The sequence below is a fragment of the Triticum dicoccoides genome, chromosome 2A (assembly GCF_002162155.2).
Source record: "Triticum dicoccoides isolate Atlit2015 ecotype Zavitan chromosome 2A, WEW_v2.0, whole genome shotgun sequence".
NCBI classification, from domain to species: domain Eukaryota; kingdom Viridiplantae; phylum Streptophyta; class Magnoliopsida; order Poales; family Poaceae; genus Triticum; species Triticum dicoccoides.
The window spans coordinates 33,982,274-33,989,983 of NC_041382.1; positions in this window are offsets into that span (position 1 = coordinate 33,982,274).

Genomic DNA, 7,710 nt, shown 5'->3' on the forward strand with positions numbered 1-7,710 from the left:
CAGCTCCGAGAAGATCAACATTTGAACAATCACATGTTAAAGACCGTTTCAATCATAAGGAATCGGTCCAGAGCTCAAAGAAGAAGAAATAGGTGGTCAAGCAAGTTTACCGTGTTAAAAGAGATGGTCGTAAGAGTGCAACTTCAGATTTGATCTCAAATGAAAAAGAGCCAATTAAAGTGTTGACATTGGCTACTAAAGGCAATGAGACGAAGCAACCAATTATTGAGAGTCAAAGTGCCAAATCTGAAGAAAATAAGTTGAGAGTGCACAAGGTCAAAATAGAATCACAGCCAAGATGCCCACTCGGTTTATCGTATTGGCAAAAGAGGGAATTACAAAATCTTCATGCACAAGAGCTGAGACGGAAGAACATGACATGGGTTCCCAAGAGGATCAATCATAAAAAAAGGATGTGCATGCTTCTATTGTAATAAGTACAATAAAAGTAAATAAAGAGAAGAATGGAAGCAATAAACAATTAAGCCGAAGGTGTGCATCACAACATCAAAATCTTCGGTTAGCACATCATTCATTTTCTTCAACCATGTCATTGATGCCTTTGCCATGGAATTCATCCATAGGTATGATCAATTACCCTCCAGGGATTTATTTTGTTCCATGGATGCAACATAATTTTCTATATCATGACAGGGTATTACCAAATCACCATACATTTGGTTAGTTACGTTTTTGTTGCTAATACAAAAGGGCTGAAATATTTTATTGCTATTTCATTTGTTTATTTCGTCTATACATACTTTGGTGGGTGAATTCTACATGGACCTCATGGGAATGGCCGATACTTATATATCGCCCTAAGAATATCTAAGAATGGCCGGTGTGATATTCTAACATCGTCCTTAGTTTGAGTAGAGATTGAGATAAGTACATGCAAATGAATTTGTCAAATTGATGCCATTGAAGATATTATGCATAGACCAATTCATCAAAATTGCAAAGTGAAATTATGTTTTGATTGGGTGTGCTTTGGCTTATTAGTTTTCAGAATTTACGTAAGGCCAAATCATGGTTGATTTTTTTTATTGAGCATCATATTGACATCATGCATAATATTGTTTTTAGCTTGATCTCTCTAGTACCATGGAGATTATATATTGATGGTTAAATTTGTAACAATGGCCAAGGTGTTAGTGTTGTTTATTTATCTCCATATGAAGCTATTTTGTGAAGCCTCATGCCTCTTAAAATATTTTTGCACAATGATCAAAGCCGAATATGCATTGTTATTCGGATTGGAGCTTTGCCTTGCTATAGGTGCTATACATATTGAGGATTCCGGTGATTCATTATTAGTAGTGCAACAAATATCCAAGGGTTATCAACGTTTTGACGAGTCACTTATAGTTTATCTTTTGGTATGTCTAGATGCAAGATTTACCTTGGGTTGCATTAAAATTGTTCATATATTTAAACATGTCAATTGAAGAGAGTTGTCATAGCAAGCATCCGGCTACCATGTCCGTCATGGTGTATTGCATATCTATCAATGGCCGATGCTTATTCTTGCCAACATAGGTAAGGCCGAATTGGAGCTCACTACCTCGGCCACTAATGAAACTTTTATGCAGACAAAGTAAGGATTCGAGAAAGTTCATTATTGATAATCTGCAAGATCCTAGCAGAAGGGTGGACAATATGGTTGATGGATGGTCTTGACATGCATACCTATGGAACTTTATAGTTGGATTAATGAAGTTGGGAAAGTCACCCAAGCTTGCATCAAAATATTCACACAAGCAATGGCCGATATAAACTTATCGTCCTAAGCATATGCAAAGTGGCCGATGTAGTGTTGACATCGTCCTTAGATCAAGCTATGTGCAAGTTATTTTTCGGCACACAAGCTTTGCCGAAAAACAGGGGGGCATGTGTTGACACCGGATTTTGGCACGGTCAAGAACTTATTTAACATGACCTCAAATGGAGAAGTGATCTACATGAAAGAGTTCCGTATTATTGATATGAACATCTTTGAAATTTGGGTAGGCCGAAACTATGCTCAAAGTACTAAGATCTTATATTCAGAGTACAGTTTGGCCGATTAAGCCTCTAAGACGACCTCAAATGGAAACATGACCTACCCGAGTTGTCTTCGTCTCGTCAAAACGGTCGATTTTGATATAAAAATCGTCCAAATCCAAGTTCGTATGCAAAAGTTAAAGCAATCGGAGTGCAGCACTGTCACGAGGCGAGATGTGGCGCGCCCCACCACACACATGTGTGATGGGTAGCACGAGAGAATAGCCTGTTTTGCGAGACCGATTTGACCCTCAAGATGACCTCTGATCAAAAAACTTTCAACATGAAAGTTGTTCGTCTCGTCGAAACGGTTAAGATTACTTTTGGACTCATTTTCATCCGAGATCGTTTATCGTCACAAAAATGACCCGCAAGGTGCAGCCAGTTTAAACCGAACAGTTTTGGAAAGTTTGGATAAAACCAATCTGAATTTGACTAGGATTCTGGACGTGAATCCAAGCCTTTTCCTTGCACGGGAAATCCAGCCGCCTCTTATATATCTAAGGGGTGACGGCCGATTGAACAACACACAATCAATCAAATCGTTTACCACTTTTTATCTTTTATCTTTTCTCCCTAACCCTAGTTCTTCTTCTTCCTCGTTCTTCGTCTATTCTTCTTGTTGCAGGGCGGCGAACCTCGAGGCCCTAGGGGCGATCAGGTCGACCTAGGGCAGCCCATAGCTGCCGCGCGCCCTGACGGGGTCCCTTCCGGGCGTGTGGGGTTTCAGGTCCTCAAAAGCACCCGCCGGATTGCTTGCGTACCGCGCTTCCGGACGGGTCTCCTTCGACGTGAGCTGCGGTGCACCACCCCCGGCGTCGAGGGTACACGGTGACGTGTTCGTGTGCGAACAGTATGCAGCCTACCAAACGCAACCCTAGCTGTCATATTCATCTAGTTTCCCACACTAGCTACGTTGAATTTTAAAAAAAAATCAAAAAAATTAATCGTTGTTGCTCGACGGTCGTCTCTACGGACACACACCTTGTCGAACATGACACTGAAGGTCGAAAATGAAAACGTCACGCTGCACGTACGTCGTCTCGTCGCTGCGACGAACCACTGAAACACCCATCTGCAGCGCCGCTAGCTGCATTCACGCATGCATGCCAGCGTGAACTCAGCCACAGTGTGCGTGGTGACATATTTCGCGCAGTCAATTACTTGTACTCCTCCTGGTTCAGGTTCAGGTTCAGGTACCGGTTCCAGGATGAGCTCAGCAACAGTCGCGCTCTCCCGTACGGCGGGGTGGCGACCGACGGACGTGGTCGATCCATTTTTCCCGGCGTTCAAGAAAGGCATGCATGCAGTTGCATCGTCAATCATGGTAGGTTGTTTCAATCTGGGTCGCTCGCATGCATGGCCATGGCATGCAGGACCAAAAGCTTTGATGATGGCGACATGGTGCTTCCTTGTGAGACACAGGCAGCATCTCTTGTCGCTAGACTGCTTGACTTTCGAAGAAAACGTTGCTTCTTTTACACGTAGTACATCGGCTCCGTTCCGACCGTTCGTCTCTACCGACGGTCAACTGCCAACTCCTGGCCACCCATTTAAAGGCCGATGAACAGAGGAACTATCTCTGTCTATCTGTCTTGTTCCACGGGAACTTACTGGAACTTTACAGAATTCTATTCCTTGGATGTTTTTTAGAGCTTGTTGGTTTATAGTAGGATTAAAAACCATAAGCTTCCTTAGTTTCGTTTGTGTGTAATTTGGCAGTGAAAATTCATGAAGCAATCCTCATTGAAATGTTACTTTGTTTGAATCAGAAGTATATCATGCAACCAATATTTATCCGATAAAATCAACGCTACTGCAACCCGACAACTTCTGTTACACATTCCTATATCAGTCTTGCTAGATCTCAGTCAACTAAGACTTGGTTAAGTCTCAGTCGACTCTCTATTCATGAGATCTTACATCGAGATTCATGTATAATTTTCTTTTCAGTTTTTCTTTTCTCTTTCTTATATGTTATATCACTTGACTGAGAGCCACACCCTTTCTATATACTCCCTCTGTCCCTAAACAAATTTGTACTAAGGTTGAGACACTTATTTTGAGACGAAGGGAGTATGTTTTTAGTTGCCACGACATTTATTGTATCAGGGAGTGGTGGAGTGTCCTTAGGACAATTCTAGGCGATGGCATAGGATTTCCAAAATAAAAACCATTTTCCCATTACTTGGCACATGTAGGTGTTTTAGCCCTCTAACTATTTCATGTACTAAGCAGTGGGCTTGATCTTATTTTTTGACACGCACTCCTTCACCAATTGAGTCTCTATATTTTTCTCTTCACATGTTTATGAAATTGTGAGACAAAGATACCCTAGGCGTGGTAAACTAGGAACTCCTCTACCAACAATACTATGAATCCTTCTCAATTAAGGATGGCTCGGAAATTAGATTCTGGAAGGACAAATGGCTAGAAGATGCCACACTCCGGGAACAATATCCGGCTCTATACAACATTGTGCGCCACAAGGGTGATACTATCACCATAGTAATTGAATCATTTCCGCTAAATGTGATGTTCGGAAGAGATTTAATTGGACTCAGACTCCAATCGTGGAACATCCTGCTCCAGCAGTTGTCCACGGTGCATTTGTCACATGGGTCTGACGTATTTCCGATGGAACCTCCATGGGAATGGACAATTCTTAGTGTAGTCAATGCATAGAGCGTTAATCCAGTCTGATATGACAGTTGATAATAACAAGAAGATCTGGAAGATGAAGATGCCTCTTAAGAATAAAACCTTTGCATGATATCTTCATCGCGGAGTCATTTTTACTAAAGATAACCTTATTAAGAGTAATTGGCATGGAAGTACGCAATATATCTTTTGTCACCATGATGTGACAATAAAACATTTATTCTTTCAAAACAAAATGGCTCGTTCTATATGATCAGTCATCCAAATAGCTTTTGGCTTGTATCCTCCTTGTAGTGTTGCTAATGTATTTGGCAACTGGTTATATGGATTGATCACAGGTTTAGAATAGTTCTCAGGGTGGGAGCGCTTGCCTTTATTTGGTCGCTTTGGCTATGTAGAAATGATAAGGTTTTTAATGATAAAAGTACTTCTCTGATGCATGTTATCTATAGATGTACCGGGACTCTTCGTTTATGGTCCTCTCTACAACACGTGGAGAATCAAGACCTGTTTACGAAGGTGTGTACACGATTGGAAGCTATGACGAGGGATACTTTTACCTAACATGGGTGGCAGCATGATCTTAGGATTGACCCCCCTACGCTTTAGGTGTTATACGGACTCTACATGTCTCTTTATTTCGCCTTTTTTATTTTTTTTGTTTTGTGTGAGAGGATCTTTGTTTGGCTGTGTGGATTTTAGTTATGCAGAGGCCGGATATAATGCTTAAACCTTTTAAGTAATATAAAGCGCCCCTTTTCAAAAACAATACTATGAATACAACATCCAGATATATTTTACACAAAAGTCAACAACAAAAGAAATGGAAAATAGTTCCATGGTTGATTGTTCCATTTGAAGAACTACACATATGGCTAAAAATGTAGAGGGAAGTGTCGTGGTCCAATAGTTAGTAACAATATTCATCTCAGGTGCCCCTAGCCAAGTCAGTGCGACCTCCATAATCTCAGTTGTTTTTTCATATTTCTTCTTTTCTATGAATTAATTAAGATTTGTTTTCCTACACATACTTTTGTGGGGCACACTCATATTATTTCTAAGACACTTGGCTCCCATGTTCTAGATTAACAATATCAATGATCCGCTAGTCGTTGATCTTGTATATGGGGTCCCCGTTGATAGAATTTGGTGAAGTGGAGAGAAACATGAGACATGAAAGTGCCCAATATTATGTTGGGGATCGTAGCAGAAATTCAAAATTTTCTACGCATCACCAAGATCAATCTATGGAGTAATCTAGCAACAAGGGGAATGAGAGTGCATCTACATACCCTTGTAGATCGCTAAGCGGAAGCGTTCAAGTGAACGGGGTTGATGGAGTCGTACTCGTCGTGATCCAAATCACCGATGATCCTAGCGCCGAACGGACGGCACCTCCGCGTTCAACACACGTACGGTTGGGAGACGTCTCCTCCTTCTTGATCCAGCAAGGTGAGAGGAGAAGTTGAGGGAAAACTCCGACAGCACGACAGCGTGGTGGTGATGGAGCTCGTGGTTCTCCGGCAGGGCTTCGCCAAGCACTACGGAGGAGGATGAGGTGTTGGAGGAGGAAGAGGAATGCGCCAGGGGAAGGGTGGGGCTGCCCTCTCTCTCCCTCACAATATATAGGGGGAAGGGAGGAGGGGGAGGCGCCCTAGGGTTCCCTAGAGGAGGGGCGGCGGCCACAGGGGAAACCCTAGATGGGTTTGGGCGCCCCCACCCCCTAGGAAACTTGCCCCCCAAGCCGGGAGGGGCGGCTGCCCTAGGGGTGGCGCCCCCACCTCTCCTGGTTACGTGAGATGGGGTGGGAGGGGCTCTCAGCCCCTTAGTGGGCTGATGTGCCATCTCCCCTTGGCCCATAAGGCCCCCCAATGCTTGCCGGGGCCTCCGAAACCCCTTTCGGACACGCTGGTCATCACCTGGTACCCCCGGAACAATTCCGGACTCCAATACCCTTCGTCCAATATACCGATCTTCACCTCCGGACCATTCCGGAGCTCCTCGTCATGTTCGGGATCTCATCCGGGACTCCGAACAACCTTCGGTAACCACATACTATTTCCCATAACAACTCTAGCGTCACCGAACCTCAAGTGTGTAGACCCTACGGGTTCGGGAACCATGCAGACATGACCGAGACAACTCTCCGGCCAATAACCAACAGCGGGATCTGGATACCCATGTTGGCTCCCACATGTTCCACGATGATCTCATCGGATGAACCACGACGTCGAGGATTCAATCAATCCCGTATACAATTCCCTTTGTCCAGCGGTATTGTACTTGCTCGAGATTCGACCGTCGGTATCCGATACCTTGTTAAATCTCGTTACCGGCAAGTCTCTTTACTCGTTCCGTAACACATCATCCCGTGATCAACTCCTTGATCACATTGTGCACATTATGATGATGTCTTACCGAGTGGGCCCAGAGATACCTCTCCGTTTACACGGAGTGACAAATCCCAGTCTCGATTCGTGCCAACCCAACAGACACTTTCGGAGATACCTGTAGTGTACCTTTATAGCCACCCAGTTACGTTGTGACGTTTGGCACACCCAAAGCACTCCTACGGTATCTGGGAGTTGCACAATCTCATGGTCTAAGGAAATGATACTTGACATTAGAAAAGCTTTAGCAAACGAACTACACGATCTTTATGCTAGGCTTAGGATTGGGTCTTGTCCATCACATCATTCTCCTAATGATGTGATCCCGTTATCAATGACATCCAATGTCCATGGTCATGAAACCATAACCATCTTATTGATCAACGAGCTAGTCAACTAGAGGCTTACTAGGGACATGGTGTTGTCTATGTATCCACACATGTATCTGAGTTTCCTATCAATACAATTCTAGCATGGATAATAAACGATTATCATGAACAAGGAAATATAATAATAACCAATTTATTATTGCCTCTAGGGCATATTTCCAACATATTAGGCCCCCATGTTTTGCATATATGAGAATTAACTTTAACCATAATTCAAGAGGGTAATT